General features: G+C 43.4%; 1 protein-coding gene across 6 annotated transcripts in view; it reads left to right on the plus strand.

The window, feature by feature from the left end:
• Positions 1-495: 495 nt before the first annotated feature.
• The window catches only part of NCOA6 (nuclear receptor coactivator 6), a 114429-nt gene continuing 93847 nt past the window's right edge, over positions 496-21077 (plus strand). For all 6 annotated transcript variants that reach the window (XM_032295177.1, XM_032295178.1, XM_032295181.1 and 3 more), the window contains exon 1: positions 496-697. The gene's annotated coding sequence lies outside the window, so the exon portion shown is untranslated. The remainder of the gene's footprint in view (positions 698-21077) is intronic.

Consider the following 21077-nt stretch of genomic DNA (forward strand, 5'->3'; position numbering starts at 1 on the left):
TCTATTTACTGAGCGTTTAGCTTGCTAGGGAGGTAATGATGTGAAAAAGAAGAGAGGGATTTGGAGGCAAGTAATAATGAAAGCTTTTATCTATATCCCCATTAGGCTTATTATTAGACAGTATGTGTTAGGCACTGTGACAAGTGCTTTCCATGCCCCCCGCCATTTCCTCTTCAACAAGCACTATGAATTTCTCCATATTTCAGATAGGTAAACTGAGGCTTGGAGTTGCCACGTCCAAGGATACTTAGCCAGAGCGCTCGCAAAAGGCTGTGCCGTGTGTGCTTCCGAAGTGGGACTCACTGGCGGGAGAACAGCCCTGGGAACTCCACAGAGACCCACGATACACCGGCACTAAGCACTCAGCACCGAAGCGAGCTGGCGCGCGCTCCACCTCGCGCTCCCGGGGACGTCTGGTCACATGGGCAATGCCCCGCCCATCGAGTCCGCCCCGCCCCCTCTCGCGCTCCCTCCCTCTCTCCCTCCCTCCCCCTCCCTCCCCGGCCCGGTCCGGCCCATCCCCCTCCCCGCCGGCTCCGTGAGGCCCTGCCGGGTCGGGCTGCGGGCGGCCGGGCGCGGGTGGCCGGACAGACGGACGCACGCGAGGACTGACGGACGAACGCACGGAGGGCGGCGGGCACGCACGGCCCGGGCCGGCGCTCCAAGGCCCGCCCGGGAGGGCCGGGGCCACGCTCAGGTGAGGCAGCGGCGGCGCGGGCCCGTAAGGGGTGGGCCCGCCAGGCGTCCGCGGTCCGGGTCCGGTTGGCTTTGCTGGGAGGAGGCGCCGCCCGGGCCCGGCGCGGGAAAATGGCGCCCGGCGACCGTGCGGCACGGTCCGAGTGCGGGCTCGGCCCGGAGCCGCCCCGCCCGCCGCGCTGGTGTCCCCGTCGCCATGTTGGGGAGCGGGCCCTTGGCCTGCGGGCGGGGGCGCTGGAGGGAGCGGTGGCCCTGCTGGGTGGGGAGGGTGCTGGGCGCGGGGGCCGGTGCACTGAGGGAGTGCAGGGCTGGCCGGGGTCTGAACGGGGTGGCGCTTCAGGCCTGGGGAACTGGCGGGAGCTGGTCTTGGGGTCGTGGTCAGGGTAGCCGAGAAGAACACTGGGTCCGAAAGGAACCGGGATTGGGGTCCATGGGCTGAAAGGATGGCAGGACGTGGAATTGGTTTAGGCCTTAGGCGGTGTATAGAGCCCTAGTGCTGGCAGGATCTGGGGATTGGGGTGGAGGCTTGGGGTCAAGCTCAGGCTGTCAGGGCTGGAGCAGTTCTTTGCGGGGAAGGAAGGAGGCGATTGATGAGAAATGAGGGCCTTTTGGATACAGACGCTGGTATCAGTTTGGGGCAGTCCTTGGGGTAGTGGCACCGAATTGCAAAGCTGTATAACTCCCAAGGCTCTGAAGACTTATGTCCCAAGGATCCTCCACCCCCTATTGGGGGAAGCAACAGGAAAAGGGAGGTGTTTGATGAGGAGAGAACGGGGGCGGGGAGGGGGGGACTGAGGTTTGGGTGCAAGCTGGCCAGCAAAAGAGGTACAGAGAGTAGAACTGGTTGGCAAGAAAGGAGAAAACCTACATCAACTTTGGAAGTTGCGTGTGTCTTTAAAAGGAGGAACCCGCCTGTTTGGGGGCGGTGACCCAAGGTGTCTTCCCTGGAATGGGACAGCCCACAGCGTAAGAGCAGGGTCACCTGGAGAGGTCATCAGAAAGGCGTTATTGAAGCCAGTAAAATGGTGAAGAGTGAATGTATAAAAACTACAAAGGCCTGAGAGATCAAGTAAAGATTTCAAATCAGGTAGTGATTTTAGCTGAAACGTAGAAAGGTAAAGTTGACTTTTCAAGATCTTATATGTTAGTGGCAGAGGGGCTACTGGAAATGGTCGGGTGCCTCCTCATTAAACACATTTCCTTAAAGGAATTTGCTAGTTGGGAGAAAGGTGTTAAGAAATGAAGTTAACATTCTTGTGATGAAACTAGAAGCAAACAAACAAAAACAGCAAGAAATGAAGCATAACAGTATATACCAGAGAACAAGTAAATTTGTATTGTTCCTGTAATGAGTTTGGCAATACAAAGGCTGAAGGGAATACAGTTATTTGGTATTTCCTGGCTCATCTCTAATTGTGCAAAGAAGTTATCTTTGATACTTTCTAACTTTCTAGAGTTTTTAGAGATGCTCTGGCCAGCCACAGTGGTGCACGCCTGTAATCCCAGCACTTTAGGAGGCCAAGGTGGGAGGATTGCTTGAGCCCAGGAGTTGGCAGACCCCATCTCTACAAAAAAGTCCAAAAAATTAGCCATCTGATGTGGCTTGTACCTGTAGTCCCAGCTACTCAGGAGGCTGAGGTGGGAGGATTGCTTGAGCCTGGGAGGTCAATGCTGCAATGAGCCATGCTGTGATCATGCCATGGCATTCCAGCCTGGGCGACAGAGCAAAATACTGTTTTAAAAAAAGAGATCCTCCTTCTCTTCTAGGTGTTTATCATAAAGGGACACAAAATCCTAAAAAAGAAAAGTGAACAATGGTAGAGACCCAGAGTCTATATTGTGTTCGTTGAAGTTGGATCATGTTAGAGAAGAATTCAAAGTTTGCATAGACTATGGGCCTGAAGGAAATATGCAAATTAGTCATGAAAAATAGGTCCAGGGCCCCATATAATCGAAGAGAATTAAAGAACGAAAGGGTTCTGAGGGCATATATAAAATAAGATTGTTAATATCATATGTATGTACAGTAACACAATTCATTTGTTCTGGTTTTTTTTTTTTTGGTAGAGATGGGGTTTTACAACATTACCCAGGCTGGTCTTGATCTCCTGAGCTCAAGTGATCTGCCCATCTCAGCCTCCCAAAGTGCTGGGATTACAGGCATGAGCCGCCATGGGGTGAGCCTTTTCTGGGTTTTTCTAATGCTGGAAGACCTGGCTTTTATCTGTGCCATGGACCCCTTTCAGAATAATATTTTTAATTGTATAAAATAAAATACATTGGATTATAAGGAACACCAATTATATTGAAATACAGTTACTAAGCTATAAAAATCTAATATGCATATACTTGTTTATCAGCACATTAAGAAATCATATTTAGCTGGGCTCGGTGGCTCACGCCTGTAATCCTAGCACTTTGGGAGGCCGAGGTGGGTGGATCACCTGAGGTCAGGAGTTCAAGACCAGCCTGGCCATCATGGAGAAACCCCATCTTTAGAAAAAAATAATAATAATAAATAAAATGAAATAAATCATATTTAGTGATGGATCCGATAATTATAATTTCAAAGACATGATGCGCTTAAAGGGTACTTTAAGATTATATGCAACAACTGTAGTATAATATAAAGATATTTGAGGGCCGGGCATGGTGGCTCACATCTGTAATCCCAGCACTTTGGGAAGCTGAGGTGGGTGGATCACAAGGTCAAGAGATCAACACCATCCTGGCCAACATGGTGAAAGCCCGTCTTTACTAAAAATACAAAAATTGTGGGCATGGAGGCGTGTGCCTGTAGTTCCAGCTACTCGGGAGGCTGAGGCAGGAGAATTGCTTGAACCCGGGAGGTGGAGGTTGCAGTGAGCTGAAATTGCGCCACTGCACTCCAGCCTGGTGCATGGCGACAGAGTAAGACTCTGTCTCAAAAAAATAAAAAAATAAAGATATTTGAGATTTCTGATGTTATAGAGTCACAGATACTCCTAATACTAGAATGGTATGTTACCTACACTCATATTTGAATAGAATGGTAATTTTCAGTTAGAGGTTAGTAAAAGATTTTTTTTTTCTGTCCAAGTTCACAAACCTCACTGAAGTCCTATTTATAGATTCCTGTCTGTGAACCCCCAGGTTAAGAAACCCTATTCCTACTACCATGCATGCCTTCCATTCAACAAACATTTACTGTGCCTCAAGGCATCTACTGCATATCAAGCATTATGCTGGGCTCCAGTAGATTCAGAGGTCTTTAAGGCAGAGTCATTTCACTTTGGGTATGCAGCCCTATGAGTGAAGTAGACAGGTGAGAATCATAGTTCAGGATGGCTGATGCCAAAGAAGAGTCATTAAATGCTATAAGGACCCAGAGATGGGTGTGTCTCTGCTCAAAGAATCAGGTAAGGTGTTGTGAAGGGGTGACATTTGAGATGTGTCCTGAAAGATACAGGAGTTTGCCAGCGAATTGGAGAGAAGGGCTTTTCAGGTAAAGACAGGTTTTCAGGGAATGCATTAATTGAATGTGGCTGGAGCGTAGAATGTGTGTGAAAGCATGGTCAGAGATGAGACTAGGAAGCCCATGTTAGGAGCCTGGTTGTGAACAACCTTGCTAAGGAGTTTGGACTGACTCCTCAGCTGAGAGAGGCATTCAAGATCTTCAAGAAGGGGAGTATATAGTGGAAGTTTAATTTCTAGGAGATACATGGATGTTCTTTGGAAGGAGGGTAGACTGAAGACCAGACAAGTAATGAGGATCTGAACTAAGGCAGAGGCTGTGGGCATTGAACGGAGTTAGAATTTTCAGGTGTTGATGATTGATATTGTGAGTGGTAAAAGAGGTGACTTTTTTTAGATTTCTGGTTTAGATTTTCTGGGTTAGTGGCTGTCAAAGAGGTTAAAAAAATGAAAGGAAAATGAGGGGAGAATTCTCATGGATAATAAGGGTGAAAGGATTTTTTGATAGAGTAATAGAGTTTTGGAAACCATTGCAAAGCTGTCAAGTGTGGTGTAGTTTTTGGTTAAGAAAATCAGATGTAAGTGTCAGCAGACATAAAAGACACGGGAAAACGTAGGAAGTACCCTTCCTATAGTGTAGAAAAAGCACAACTGTCTATGTCAGGCAGGGGTCAGCAAACTGTTTCATAGGTCAAATCTGGCCCACCATCTGTTTTTTTAAATAATGTTTTATGGGAACACAGCCACACTCATTTACTAATATTGTCCATGTCTTCTTTTGTGGTACCAATGGCAGAGTTGAGTAGTTGTGGCAGAGATACATTGTGTCAGTTTACAAAGCTGAAAATACTCTTTTTTTTTTTTTTTTTTTGAGACGGAGTTTCGCTCTTGTTACCCAGGCTGGAGTGCAATGGTGCGATCTTGGCTCACCGCAACCTCCGCCTCCTGGGCTCAGGCAATTCTCCTGCCTCAGCCTCCTGAGTAGCTGGGATTACAGGCACACGCCACCATGCCCAGCTGAATTTTTGTATTTTTAGTAGAGACGGGGTTTCACCATGCTGACCAGGATGGTCTCGATCTCTTGACCTCGTGATCCACCCGCCTAGGCCTCCCAAAGTGCTGGGATTACAGGCGTGAGCCACCGCACCCGGCCTGAAAATACTCTTTACAAAAACATTTGCCAACCCCGATCTATGTGTCTTTTTTTTTTTTTTTTTTTCTTTTAGTTGATCTATGTGTCTGAATGTTGGGTATCAACCTCTAATTTTCTATCCAATGTCTATACGATGGAGGACGAATAAACATCTTGGCTCTGCCCTTTGGGCTGGATTCCCCATACTCTGTGTACCTGCAGCATAACATAGACCCCTGAATATTTATATCAGTCAGTGATGGCAAGGTCTGTTGTTCTGGAGTGTACTATGTGGCAACTGTAGTAATACCAGCTTTACACAGATTAGATAATGCTGGGGCTTGTTTTGCCATTTTGGGTTGTCTTTTACAAATGATTTCTTTATATATTCTGATTATTAATCCTTTGTTGTTGATATGTATTACAGATGTCATTTCCCAGTTTCTTGCTTATTTTTAAAAATCTTTTTTTTTTTTTTTTTTTTTGAGATGGGGTCTTGCTCTGTCTCCCAGGCTGGAGTACAGTCGTGCCATCTCAGCTCACTGTAACCTACTCCGCCTCCCGGGTTCAAGTGATTCTCCTGCCTCAGCCTCCCAAGTAGCTGGGACTATAGGCATATGCCACCACACCTGGCTAATTTTTGTATTTTTAGTAGAGATGGGGGTCTTACCGTGTTGGACAGGCTAGTCTCAAACTCCTGACCTCAAGTGATCTGCCCGTCTTGGCCTCCCAAAGTGCTGGGATTACAGGCATGAGCCACCATGTCCAGCCTGTTGCTTATTTAAAAAAAAAATCTTTTAAGGTGTCATTTGTTAAAAAGTTATGAATTTTAGTGTCAACTTTATCAACCTTTTCCTTTAAGATTTGCAGTTATTCTTCGTTTTGTTTTGAAACAGGGTCTTGCTGTCACTGGGGCTGGAGTGCGGTGTCGCAATCTTGGCTCACTGCAGCACCAACCTCCTGGGCTCAAGCAACCCTCCACCTCAGCCTCCTGAGTAGTTGAGACCACAGGCATGCGCCACCATGCCCTGCTAATTTGTGCGTTTTTTGCAGAGATTGAGTTTCACCGTGTTGCCCAGGCTGGTCTCAAACTCCTCAGCTCAAGCAGTCCACCCGCCTTAGCATCCCAAAGTGCTGGGATTGTAAGTGTGAGCCACTGTGCCCAGCCTGCAGTTATTCCTTATATGATCTTCTGGAATCTCTACTATTTTGCTTTAAATGGTTAGATTTCTAATGTGTCTAGAGAATGGAGTCTTTTTTTTTTTTTTTTTTGAGACAGAGTCTCTCTCTGTTGCCAGGCTGAAGTGCAGTGGCACCATCTCACTGCAGCTCACTGCAACCTCTGCCTTCCGGGTTGAGGCAATTCTGCCTCAGCCTCCCGAGTAGCTGGGACTAAAGGCGCGTGCCACCACGCCCAGCTAATTTTTGTATTTTTAGTAGAGATGGAGTTTCACCATGTTGGCCGGAATGGTCTTGATCTCTTGACCTTGTGTTCTGCCCACGGTGGCCTCCCAAAGTGCTGGAATTACAAGCATGAGCCACCGCTCCTGGCTGAGAATGGATTCTTATGTGTAGTGTAAGGTAGGGTCCAGTTTTATTTTTTTCCCTATGTATAACCAGTGATCCCAGCATCACTTGTTGAGTGCGGGGTGGGGGGGGGCTTTCAGCTTGTGAGCTCTTTTTGGTGGAGTCTGAGGTTCTAATTTAAGCACTGCTGCTTGCTGATTGTGTGACCTTGAACAAATAAAACCTCATTGGGCCTTAGTTTTCTCATCTTTAAAATAAGGATAATAGTAATCTCAGGGTTTTTGTGAGGATTAAATGAGTCAATATCATAATGTGTAGAACAGTGCTTGGCATCTAGGACATGCTCAATAAATATTAGCTGATATTTAACACTACTGTTCATTTCTGATTCCTCAGCACCTGGTACAGAGTAGCGGCTCACTTTGTTCAATTAAATTGTCAAATTAATTGGTTTTCAGGTCAGTCAGAATGGTTGAGAGCTGGGTTAAGTGTTGCAGGAGATGCTTCCAAGGAGCTGCTTAGTTTTAGGGGCTGTGTTAGATTATCTGCTGGGATCGAACTCTTCTAACGCCATCATTTTTGCAGAGAACTTTTTTTTTTTTTTTAAATAAATATGGGGTTTCACCATGTTGGTTAGGCTGTTCTTGAACTCCCGATCGCCGGTGATCCGCCCGCCTTGGCCTCCAAAGTGCTTGGATTACAGGCGTGAGCCACCACGCCCGGCCTGCAGAGAACTTTTGTAGCAGAGGTTGCACACTGGCAATCTGTGGTTAGATTGGACCTGTATACATATTTTGTTTGGTTTACATAATATTTTTAATGTCTTAAAAATGTACACAGACTTCTGAGTTTCTGACATAACCTTGAAAAATGGGAAGATCTGTCAACAGCAAGCCCATATTCACGTATAGAAGTAACCAGCTGAAACTTTTAGATGGGATATGTGTTTCCTAGTTCTCCATAGTCTGCACTGCTGTCTTGCTGTGCTCTTTATTTTTATGGCCCTGTAGACATGTAATTTTCTGATTCTTACTTTACTGAGGTTTTGATTATTGTCTCCCCCAAACCAGTAAATGACATATTGGGATAGAGGGAGGATGGCCAGAAATTGACAGATAAGTTTATGGTCAAGTAAATACTAAAATCTGTTTCTAAGGGTGAGCCATACTTGATCATAATGAATAGAATGATCATTGAAATTAAAAGATGGGGTGAAATTCAGTTTAGCTCCTCGAATATTTAGGCATCTACTGTGTGTTAGGTACTGTATGAGAAATTGCCACATGGTGATAGAAAATTAGCTGGCCAGCTTTATGAAATACTGTAGAAGAACTCTTTTTACTTGAAATGTGGAGCTGTTGTCCAAGAGAGTAGTTGGATACGAAAGGAAATACAGGCATTATTTTCTCAAACATTTATTGAGCCCTACCGTGTATACTGCAAACTGGCTAGAACTCTGCAAGATACCAAGATGAATCTAGCCAAGGTTTGTATGCTGAAGAATGTCTGTAATGTGTTATGGAGCTGGAATACTAGGGAATGGTACCTGAAAGAGGTGGCCTGTGAATGAAGCTGCCAAGAATAATTAGTATATTAATACCTGGAGATGAGACAGTGCTGTATTTTCCAGGTTGAGTGAAAGCATGAGCACAGAGGTGGGTATTTAGGAGATGATAAAGAGTCCACTTTGCCTGGAGAACAGGATTGTTACAAGGGTGTTGTTGGAGTTAAGGCTGGAAATGGAGATGAACAATAGCAACAATAATAATAGATAAAACCTAGAATAAATAAATAAAACTTTAAAAAATTAATAGTAGTAGTGGCTTCCCCACCCCTCCCCCACCCCCCCAGTGTTCTTTGGGTAGGGTTTTGTTTTGTTTTTGTTTTTTGTTTTATCCTAGAACCAGGGTCTTACTCTGTTGCCCAGGCTGGAGTGCAGTGGGGTGATTATTGCAGTCTTGAACTCCTGGGCTAAGTGATCCTCCTGCCTTGGTCTCCCAAATTGCTAGGATTACAGGTGTGAGCCACATGCCTAGCCAATGGCTCACATTTTTTGCATGCTTCTTATTTGCCAGATAAAGTGCTAAGCATTTCATAACTAGCATTTTATTTAATCCTTACAACAACCTGATGAGATAGACGCTGTTTTTTTTAATCCCCTTTTATAGATAAAGAAAATGAGGAAGAGAGCTAACAATTGATATTCAGTCCAGGTTGTCTAATTGCAAAACCTGTCTTCCTAATCTCTGCATACCATACAGTCAAATAATGGAAGGCTTTGAATACTCGTTTCTCTTCCAAGCTGGGAAATTTGGACTTTATTGACTAAATCGTGGGAAGTCATCAGATGTTTTTAGCCAGTGATGTAATGAAAGCTGTACATTAGGAAGGGAAGCCTGGTTGTGAAGTGTAGGATCAGCATGGGGAGAAAGGAGGGATACAGAGCTAGTTTACTCTTTTACTTCTCACTAGATTGGATGCTCCTTTAGGGTTGGGCTGGTGTCTGTCACTGCCTTCCTCCTTCCCTCCCTTGAGCTCCAGTGTCTGCCTATTGTGTTGTCTGGCAAATATTCATTTGTTTTTTTAAAATGTGATCTTTTTCTACCTCACCTTTTTCTAAAAGGGAGGTAAAGTGGCTGTCTAGGAGCTCGATAAACATTTGCTGAGTTAATTAGTAAATAACTAGAGGTATATATAGATATATACACAAATGAAATACTATGGCTTTGATGGAAGGAATAATGCAGACCTAGAGTTGGTCATATGCTTTATTTGATACACATACTCTATAACACAGAAGGCCAGGACCACATCTTTACCTTGTGATGAATTGTGTATTCTATGTTATTTACAGTATTAATTATCAATTAATAATATTAACTGCTCATCAGTTAATATTAATGAGCACCAAATTCAGAGGGTATTCGTAGTTTAAATAAATATTTCAGTTTGTATTTATCATTAACCAGCTGCAAGCCTCCCACACACAAAGGCAACAAAAGTTCCTGTTAATCAGTTCCTTTATTGATATTGAACCTATTGAATATCAGTTCTATAGTACCCATTTATGTACATTTTCTAAAACTCAGACAGCAGCAGTCTCTTGCAGAAAGAAATAATTACAAATTTGTGAATCAGATTTTAGTATTTTACTGAAGGAAATTGTTCATTAGGTTAAGTCCCTTGCTATGATTTTAAAACTTATATGGATGTAAGGCTATGTCTCTTCTATAAAATACAGAATTAAAAAATTCAGGCCGGGCGCAGGGGCTCACACCTGTAATCCCAGCACTTTGGGAGGTTGAGGCGGGCAGATCTTGAGCTCAGGAGTTCAAGACCAGCCTGGCCAATATGGCAAAACCCCATCTCTACTAAAAATACAAATATTAGCTGGGCACAGTGGCACGTGCCTGTAATCCCAGCTACCCGGGAGGCAGAGGTTGCAGTGAGCCAGTATCACGCTACTGCACTCCAGCCTGGGCTACAGAGCGAGACTCTTGTCTCAAAAAAATAACTAAAACAAAATTTAAAAAAATCAAACACATGGAGAAATTCAAAGGCACTGTGGCTTACCACCAAATACTAGTAAAAGTAGGATGGCTTTAGTATCTGATTAAACTTATTCAGGGAGCCATAGTGCCTCTAAGATTCTGAGTAGAATCCTTTCTTGCCTTTTCCTAGCTTCCATCAATGCTTTTTTGTTCTTTTTTGAGACAGCACCTTACTCCCTCTCCCAGGCTGGAGTGCAGTGGTGTGATCTCGGCTCAGTGCAACCTCTGCCTCCCAGGTTTAAGTAAGTCTCCTGCTTCAGACTCCCAAGTAGCTGGCTCACGCCTGTAATCTCAGCACTTTGGGAGGCCGGGGTGGGTGGTTCATTTGAGTTCAGGAATTTGAGACCAGCCTGGACAACATGGTGAAACCCCATCTCTACTAAAAATACAAAAATTAGCTGGGTGTGCTGGCACATGCCTGCAATCCCAGCTACTTGGGAGTTTGAGGCTTCCATCAATTCTTGGTGCTCCTTGGCTTGTAGCTGCTGTATCACTCCAAGCTCTGCCTCTGTTGTCATATGGCATTTTCCCTGTGTGTCTCTATGTCCAAATTTCCCTCTTATAAGGACACCAGTAGGTCCCACCCTACTCCAGTAAGAGTAACTTCATCTTAATTGATTACATCTGCAGCGACTCCGTTTCCAAATCAGGTTACATTCTGAGGTACTGAGAGGGTTAGGACTAACATATATGGCAGGGGTGGTACTGTAGGGGGCACAGTTCAACATGACAGGTATTGAGATAACATAGAGGCATTAAATTAAAATTTATTAAAATGGAAGGGTAAGATTGCAGCAAGTGGGGTTAAGGAGAGAGTAACAAAAGGAATGATGGACATAAGAAAATGTAAGGAATATTTAGGTAATGAAATAGTGAGAAGTCTAATTTGCTGCTGTGTTGAGGAGTTGTGGAGAAGTGAAGCCAGCGTAGTTTCTTGGGGCCCTGGATGCAGGTCTAAGACATTTGAATGTTGCTGAGTGAGCAGTGTATGTGTGGGAGCAGGATAGCACTGCAGAATTTTGAAATGGTAGATAATTGATTCAAGCTTTGGGTAACTGAGTCAAGCTTTAAAGGCATTCTAATATGATCAGGTGATCATGGATAAGTAAACACCCCGTAGAAAAGCAGATGGTTAATGATCGAACACACCCAGTGTCCCTCATTTGCCTATACCAGTAACTTTTACCAGCACTGTAAAGAAATCTCTCTTCCATAAAACAACAGCAAACTTTGGGGGTTTTGTTAGGCCCCTCTTTTTGGTGAGCCATCTGTGGGCATTGAGAGAGATATCCGCTTTTCCAAGTCTCTATTGAAAAGCCTTCCCATGGATATTTCAGTGTTAATAGTCATGCCACACTTCATTTGATTTCAAACCGTTCTTCAAAATTACCTCTTTTTTGTCCTATTATTTATCTTTTGGTTTTTCTTTGAACCTTCTTCAGTTTTCCTACAATTAAAAAAAAAATTGAAAAGTATTGAGTTATTGTTTTCAAATAACAAAGAGAATTGAGAAAGACTGTGTACTGTCCAGGCTAATGATACCCTCTTTTTCTGTGTCTTTTTATTTTTTAATTATTGTTATTATTTTTTTAAATAGAGTCTTTCTCTGTCACCCAGGCTGGAGTGCAGTGGTGTGATCATGGCTCACAGCAGCCTCAATCTCCCAGGCTCAAGAGATCCTGTCACCTCAGTCTCCTGAGTGAACACATGGGACTATAGGTGTTCCCCACATCACTTGGTTTTTTTTTTTTTTTTTTTTTTTTTTTTTTTGGTAGAGAAGGGGTCTTTCTATGTTGCCAGGCCAGTCTCAAACTCCTAGGCTTAAGGGACGCTCCTGCCTCCCAAAGTGCTGGGACATGAGCCACTGTGCTCAGCCTGTGTCTTTTTAATGGTAGTTATGTTGGCCTTGCCCAGGATAGGACTATATTTAAATTGTGAATAGTAATTCAAATTATGTTCAGTACTAGCCGTCAGGTACTTTTCTTTATTTGTGCCTAGGTAGTTCTTCCTGATTTTATGTTTGCATTGTTTATACTTTCTCCAATAGCGTGTGTCCTCATGAAATTTTAAAAAGTTTGTGACTAGCCTGGCCATCATGGTGAAACCCCATCTCTCCTAAAAATACAAAAATTAGCCAGATGTAGTGGTACATGCCTGTAATCCCAGCTACTTGGGAGGCTCAGGCAGAAGAATCACTTGAACCCGGGAGGTGGAGGTTGCGATGAGTCAAGATCATGCCATAGCACTCCAGCCTGGGTGACAAGAGTGGGACACTGTCTCAAAAAACAACAACAAAAATTATGTTTAAATACTGCAAGTGTGTAACTTCTGAGTCATTTTTGTATTCATATAGTATTTACAGATTTAATTCATTTGAAGTTTTTTTTAAGTCTTTTTTCATTTGGCAATACATTGATGTACTTTTTCACACGTCTGTGTATTTGTCATTTTTAATGGATGTATAACAACCAAAATTTAAAATACTCTAGTATTTGGAATTTGGATGATTTTCAGTTTGTTTTTATTTCTATTTTACAATTCTTTTTTTTTTTTCCCCTGAGACAGAGTCTCACTCTGTCACCCAGGCTGGAGTGCAGTGGCATGATCTCAGCTTACTGCAACCTCCACCTACTGGGTTCAAGCAATTCTGCTTCAGCCTCCTGAGTAGCTAGTATTACAGACGTGCACCACCATGCCCAGCTAATTTTTGTATTTTTGGTAGAGATGAGGTTTTACCATGTTGGCCAGGCTGGTCTGGAACTCCTGACCTCATGAACCACCCACCTTGGACTCCCAAAGTACTGAGATTACAGGTGTGAGCCACCGCACCCAGCCTATTTTACAATTCTAAATTGTAGTGCTATAACATCTTTTTATGAGTCTTTTTTCTTCCAGTTTTTTTCTTAGAATATATCCCCTAAAATGATTTGATTAGGTCTGAGGATATCACTTTTTAGCCACATTGTCATATTATTCTTTAGAACAACTACCAGTTGCCACCAGTTAAAATTGAATTTCAGAAATTTTTGATTCTAGTGTAATAGCAGTTCTTCAGTTTTGTGGGCCTTTAAAATATGTTAAATGTTTTATTGTTGAAAATTTCAAACGTACAAAAAGCCCCAGAAATAATAGTACAGTGACCCACCTTATACCCACCACCTATGTTCAACATGTTGTCATACGCTTAATAATATGTTTATTATGTTAAACCTTTTAAAAATAAAGACATCATGATACTATGCCTTTAATATTTTAGCATGCATTTCTTACAAATAAGGATATACTTCTGCATAAACACAATACCACTGTTAACACCTAGCAAAATTAACAGTAATGTTGCCCAGGTTGGAATGCAGAGGCACAATTTCAGCTTACTACAACCTCTGCTCCCTGGGTTCAAGCAGTTCTCCTGCCTCAGACTCCTGAGTAGCTGGGACTACAGGTGCATGCTACTACGTCCGGCTAATTTTTGTATTTTTAGTGGAGATAGGGTTTCACCATGTTAGCCAATCTGGTCTCGAACTTCTTACCTCAGGTGATCCGCCCACCTTGGCCTCCCAAAGTGCTGGGATTACAGGCATGAGCCACTGTGCCCAGCCTCCGAAATGACTTTTTTTTTTTTTTTTAAGAATTTTGGGCCGGGCGCGGTGGCTCACGCCTGTAATCCCAGCACTTTGGGAGGCCGAGACAGGTGGATCACGAGGTCAAGAGATCAAGACCATCCTGGTCAACACGGTGAAACCCCGTCTCTACTAAAAATACAAAAAATTAGCTGGGCATGGTGGCGCGTGCCTGTAACCCCAGCGACTCAGGAGGCTGAGGCGGGAGAATTGCCTGAACCCAGGAGGCGGAGGTTGCGGTGAGCCGAGATCGCGCCATTGCACTCCAGCCTGGGTAACAAAGGGTAAAACTCCGTCAAAAAAAAAAAAAAAAAAGAATTTTAATTTTTTATTTAATTTTTATTTTTTTATTAAAGGCGGGGTTTCACCATGTTGGTCAGGCTGGTCTTGAACTCCTGACCTCAGGTAATCTGCCCATCTTGGCCTCCAAAGTGCTTGGATTACAGGCATGAGCCACTATGCCTGGCCCAAAATGACTTTTATAGCTAAGATGTGTGGAGTTTAATCAAGTTAAGGGTCATGCATTGCATTTGCCTGTTTTATTCCTATAGTCTTTTTTTGTTTTTCTCTCTCTGTTGCCCAGGCTGGAGTGAAATGGCGTGATCTCTGCTCACTGCAACCTCCGCCTCCTGGCTTCAAGTGATTCTTGGGCCTCAGCCTCCTGAAAAGCCAGGATTACAGGTGTGCGCCACCATACCTGGCTAATTTTTATATTTTTAGTGGAGACTGGGTTTCATCATGTTGGCCAGGCTGGTCTCGAACTACTGACCTCAGGTGATCCACCCACCTCGGTGTCCCAAAGTGCTGAGATTACAGGGGTGAGCCACCATGCCTGGCCCCTATAGACTTTTTTTTTCAACCTAGAATACTTCCTGTTTCCTGTCTGCACCTCTTATTTTTTTCCATAGCATTGATTTATTGACATCAAAGCAGGTTTCTTGTTGAATGTCTCACATTCTGGATTTATTTGATTGTTTTCTTTGTATCACTTAATTTGTTCCTTTATTCCTTGTATTTCCTTATACTAGAAGGTTAAAAGACTTACTAGATTCTGCAGACTTAATTAGACTCTAGTTAAACGTTTTGGCAACCATATGTACTTAAATATTCTTCGGATTCTGTCATATCATGAGGTACATAAATGCCTGGGTGTCACATTATTATTGATAATAAATTTGATCACAAGTTTAATGTGGGGGATGCCACATCTCTTCATTGTAAAATGCACTTCTTTTGTGACTAGCAATTTTTTTAATCAATGATGAACATTTTTTCAAGAAATAATAAATGTAGCTCATCTTGCTTGAACTTATTTTTCATGTCATTTAACCATTTGCTCACTGTAGGTTTGGTATTTTTCTTTCTTTTTTTTTTTTTTAAATGAGCACTATTGTACACCAGGAGGCATTTTGCTTTTTATTTGTACTATGCATTTAAAATTTTAATTCAGTGTGACAAAGAATGGTGCATTGTTACAGAATATAAATTTCAAGTGTCAGGGTATAGCTGAAAGCAAATAAAATTTAACTGCAAAAAGATATATAGATTGTATTAATATAACCAAAGACATTTCTTTTACAAGATTTTGTGATGATTCAAAACATGTGCAGTCACTCATGCCTGTAATCCCAGTGCTTTGGGAAACCAAGGTGGGCAGATCACAAGGTCAGGAGTTCGAGACCAGTGTGGCCAACATGGTGAAACCCCATCTCTACTAAAAATACAAAAAATTAGCCAGGCATGGTAGCAGGCGCCTGCAGTACCAGCTATTTGGGAGGCTGAGGCAGGAGAATTGCTTGAACCTCGGAGATGGCGGTTGCGGTGAGATGAGCCCACACCACTGCACTCCAGCCTGGGCAAGAGAGTGACACTCCGTCTCAAAAAAGAATTTGTGACAAAGTCTTGCTCTGTCGCCCAGGCTGGAGTGCAGTGGCACAATCACGGCTCATTGTAGGCTTGACCTCCTGGGCTCCAAGCTGTCTTCACACCTCAACCTCCCAAATAGTTGTGACTACTGGCATGAGCCACCACTCCCAGCTACTTTTTAAATTTTTTTTTTTTTTTTTGAGATGGTGTTTCGCTCTTGTCTCCCATGCTGGAGTGCAATGATGCGATCTCAGCTCACTGCAACCTCTTCCTCTTGGGTTCAAGCAGTTCTCCTTCCTCAACCTACCTAGTAGCTGGGATTACAGGTGTGCGCCACCATGCCCAGCTAATTTTGTATTTTTATTTTTTTTATTTTTTTATTTTATTTATTTATTTATTTTTTTTTTGGGGGGGGGACGGAGTTTCGCCCTTGTTACCCAGGCTGGAGTGCAATGGCGCGATCTTGGCTCACCGCAACCTCCGCCTCCTGGGTTCAGGCAATTCTCCTGCCTCAGCCTCCTGAGTAGCTGGGATTACAGGCACGCGCCACCATGCCCAGCTAATTTTTTGTATTTTTAGTAGAGACGGGGTTTCACTGTGTTGACCAGGATGGTCTCGATCTCTTGACCTCGTGATCCACCCGCCTCGGCCTCCCAAAGTGCTAGGATTACAGGCTTGAGCCACCGCGCCCGGCAATTTTGTATTTTTAATAGAGAAAGGGTTTCACCATGTTGGCCAGGCTGGTCCCGAACTCCTCATCTCAGGTGATCTACCCACCTTGGCCTCCCAAAGTGCTGGGATTACGGGCATGAGCCACCATGCCTGGCAATAATTTTTTTTTTTTTTCTTGAGATTGAGTCTCACTCTGTTGCCTGGGCTGGAGTGCAGTGGTGGGATCTTGGCTCACTGCAACTTCCATCTCCTGGGTCCATCTTGGCTCACTGCAACCTCTCCCTCCCAGGTCCAAGCGATTCTCCTGCCTCAGCCTCCTGAGTAGCTGGGATTACAGGTGTGCAGGACCATGCCAGGCTAATTTTGTATTTTTAGTAGAGGCGAGGTTTCACCATGTTGGTCAGGCTGGTCTCGAACTCTTGACCTCATGACCCACCCACCTCGGTCTTCCAAAGTGCTGGGATTACAGGTATAAGCCACTGCACCTGGCCAGGCCATATATATATATATTTTTTTTTCCGTAGAAGTGGGGTCTCCATGTTGGCCAGACTGATCTCAAACTCCTAGGCTCAAATGGTCCTTCCACCTTGGCCTCCCAAAGTGCTAGGATTACAGGCGTGAGCTACCATGGCTGACCTCTTCTAGATTTTATTTCTGTTTTTGTATTACTCATTTGTAGTATTTTTTCTCTTTGTTACAATTTGGGCAGAGATTTATTTCTTTGTTTTTTAGCATAAATGAGCTAGTTTTTCTTCTTCTTCTGATAAATTATATATTCATTGTTTAAAAATAAGCACAGTGTTAAATTTTTTAATTTTTAAATGTTCTCTTTTGAACTTTGAAAAATTGTTATCCTAATTGCACCAAGTCATTTGATTGCTGTCCCTGTGTTTGAAAATACGAATACATCCACCTAATACTGGTTCTGTCTGCAAGTTTGCTAAGCACAGTGTATTCACCTGGGTTATCAATAATGATGAAATGGTAGCTGCAGGACTGAAAACTGGTCTTGGGACTTCAGTATTTGATTTAAAAGGCGACAATTGGCCAGGTGCGGTGGCTCACACCTATAACCAGCACTTTGGGAGGCTTAGGCAGGTGGATGGCCTGAGATTGGGAGTTTGAGAACAGCCTGGCCAACATGATGAAACCCTGTCTCTACAAAAATACAAAATTAGGTGCAGTGTCATGCACCTGTAATCCTAGCCACTCAGGAGGCTGAGGCAGGAGAATCACTTGAACCTGGGAGGTGGAGGTTGCAGTGAGCTAAGATCGCGCCACTGTACTCCAACCTGGGTGACAGAGGGAGCCTCTGTCTAAAAAAAAAAAAAAAAAAGCGACAATTACAAGAGCATAAGGCAAAACAAAACAAAAATCCTGACAGCATTGTCCTTGTGAATATATTAAGACAAGGGAGAAGCAGCACTGGCTGATTCTGAGAATGATGGCCTAAGGACTTCCCTGATGTAGAGCCTAGATCACATGATTTATGTCTTCTCACAGAGAAACCTAACAGAATCGGAAAGGCTAAGTTGTCTTTCATCACTGCCTTATTGTAGGGCCACAGCCCTACAGGGCCATGGGGCGTCACCTATTGCTGTGCTGAGGCGCTGGATCCAAGAAGTAAAGAGACAGGACACAGAAGGACTGGAAAGAACAGCTGGGCTCAGGGGGCCATGCCACTTACAGGCAGAGACAGGTGAGGCCTGAAACATCCAGGAGTATCTGTATTTATTGAATATAGGTTAGGGGGCAGGGTAGTGAGTGAGATCATCTTAAGGATGGTGATAGGGTCAAGATAATCACGTGAGCAGTAAACAAGGAGTCCACTCCCATTAGGTCACCTAGGATAGGAGGTGGGCAGTGCACAGCAAGGGGTCCACCCCCATTAGGTCTCCAAGGCAAGGAGGTGGGCCGTGCACAGTGAAGAGGGTGCATTCTCAGAGGGTACAGTGTGCAATATCTCTTATCTAGGGGCAGGCTACTTCTAAGGAATTCTATAGGAGGATGCTTTGAGCAGCAACAGAGCTGAGAAGGTCTACAGCCACCTGCTGGCAGCTTCCAGTGATTTCTGTAGGAGGATGCTCTGAATCAGCACAGTAGCCAGAGAACTGACAAGTTATACAGTGACCAAGGCGCTATTATACCAGAGGGGTTTTAAGCCCTAGGACGCTCGCAGGACTGCCGGTCTGAGGGCAGCCTTCTGCAAGAACTGGGCTCAAGATACTACAATTCCTTTTTCAGGAGGAGTGGCTCTAGCTCCAAGCCTGCCATACAGCAGGTATCTTTACGATACTGAACGCTGCCACCTGGGCCATAGATTCTCGTCTTCGTATAACTGTTTTTCCCTTAAATCATGCTCTGCACCGTGTCTGCTCTAGACATTCCTCCGACTGTAAGCTGCTTATTCCTTAATTCATGCTCTGTACCATGTCTGCTCTAGGCATTCCTCCGACTATGAACTAAGATATGTATATATATATTTGTTTATAGAATTAGTGCCTGAAGAATATCTTACTACTCAGTTATTTCCATATATATATTTCCATATATATGATTAAAGGATTATATAAAAGGAAATAACTGAATAGTAACACTATAAACTAAGATATTCTTCAGGCACTAATTGTGTTGGGAATCTGCTTAGTTCTCCTTCCTCGGTGCCTAGATGGGGGATTATCCACGTGTTATGGCAAGATAACATTCATTATATAACATATGAAATGACTTTCCTACTACTAAGAGACTTTGGACAAATTGTTCACTTGAGCCTTGATTTTTCTATTTGTTCCTTGAAGGTATTGGACCAGATTATTGTTAAGCTCTGGTTCTTACTCTGCTCAGGTTCTCAGGCTATTTGTAGGGAATTTTGAAAATTGTTTTGTAGGGCCGGGCGCGGTGGCTCAAGCCTGTAATCCCAGCACTTTGGGAGGCCGAGGCGGGTGGATCACGAGGTCAAGAGATCGAGACCATCCTGGTCAACATGGTGAAACCCCGTCTCTACTAAAAATACAAAAAATTAGCTGGGCATGGTGGTGCATGCCTGTAATCCCAGCTACTCAGGAGGCTGAGGCAGGAGAATTGCCTGAACCCAGGAGGCGGAGGTTGCGGTGAGCCGAGATCGCGCCATTGCACTCCAGCCTGGGTAACAAGAGCGAGACTCCGTCTCAAAAAAAAAAAAAAAAAGAAAATTGTTTTGTGGATGTTGTAGGAGTCGGTCAGTTTCTCACTGTCATTTGTGTATTTAGATCATCGATTGCTGCTCCAAACCTGTGTTGTTTTTTGACTGTAGCTTTATTATGATTGACAGTGTGGTGGTGTTCATAATTGGAACATGACATATAAAGTAGTTTTTCTCTAAATTTTATGTGCCTACTGTGGTGTGTAACAAGATGGGAAAAAAATCGCATTGAACCTCTGACTTACTGGTTTATAGTATCTTTGATTGAATTATTAACTCTGTGTTGGGATGAGGAGTTTTGGAAATCTCAGGTTTCATGTTTTACTAATTTATCTTCTGTTTCTTGTACTAAGAAGTCAGGATTGAAGTTTAAAAATTAATGTTAATATTCCCTAGTCTCTTAAATTGTCTATTATCCCTACCAAGAGCAAACCAGGGTGGTTGTTGTATTGAATGCCAATCCCCTTGACAGGCATTTTGTTGATCCTTTGAGAGCACTAAGTTTCTCTGATTTGGCTGGAGGGCTACACAGATTTTCCCTTGGGAGCCTCATATTTGAGTTTAGGAAGTATGAAATAGTTTTATAAGGACTTCATGAACAGGTATTGGGAGGATGAGATTGGATCTTACGTTATGCCTAGGCAAATCATCTTTAAAGTTGGCATTTAACTGTTTATTTAGACAGTTGAACAGTATCTTATAAGTTACCCTGAAACATTTAAGGCTAAGTGGTTACAAGGCCAACTTAATTTTTTAAGTACTGTAAGTGTAATATTCAGATTGAGGCATTCATGAAATAATGTTTCAATTAACCATTCCACAGTTTTTATGATTTCTTATATAGTAACTTCAGGAGCAGGAAAGTGCCTAGCAGAGTGCTAGTAGGCAGTTGGTAAAGGGTAGTCAAACAAATTCTCCATCAAACGTTTTCTTTTTTTTTTTTCTTTGAGATGGAGTCTCGCTCTGTCACCCAGGGTAGAGTGCAGTGGTGCGATCTTGGCTTATTGCATCTTCCGCCTCCCAGGTTCAGACAATTCTCCTGCCTCAGCCTCCCGAGTAGCTGGGATTACAAGTGTGTACCACCATGCCTGGCTAATTTTTGTATTTTTAGTAGAGACAGGGTTTCACATTGGTCAGGCTGGTCTCGAACTCCTGACCTCATGATCTGCCTGCCTCAGCTTCCCAAAGTGCTGGGATTTTACAGGCATGAACCACCACGCCCGGCGAAAGTTTTCAAATTACAGTAGATTAGAAATTGAGACTTCTGTTACATATTGAGAGATACATATTTCCCATAAAAAAAAACTCATGTTCTGTAAATCTGAAATTGTTTCACAATGTGAAGTTTTTTATTTTTATTTATTTATTTTATTTATTTT

This window comes from Sapajus apella, unplaced genomic scaffold, assembly GCF_009761245.1.
Source record: "Sapajus apella isolate SASKATOON/1434 unplaced genomic scaffold, GSC_monkey_1.0 scaffold33, whole genome shotgun sequence".
NCBI classification, from domain to species: Eukaryota; Metazoa; Chordata; class Mammalia; order Primates; family Cebidae; genus Sapajus; species Sapajus apella.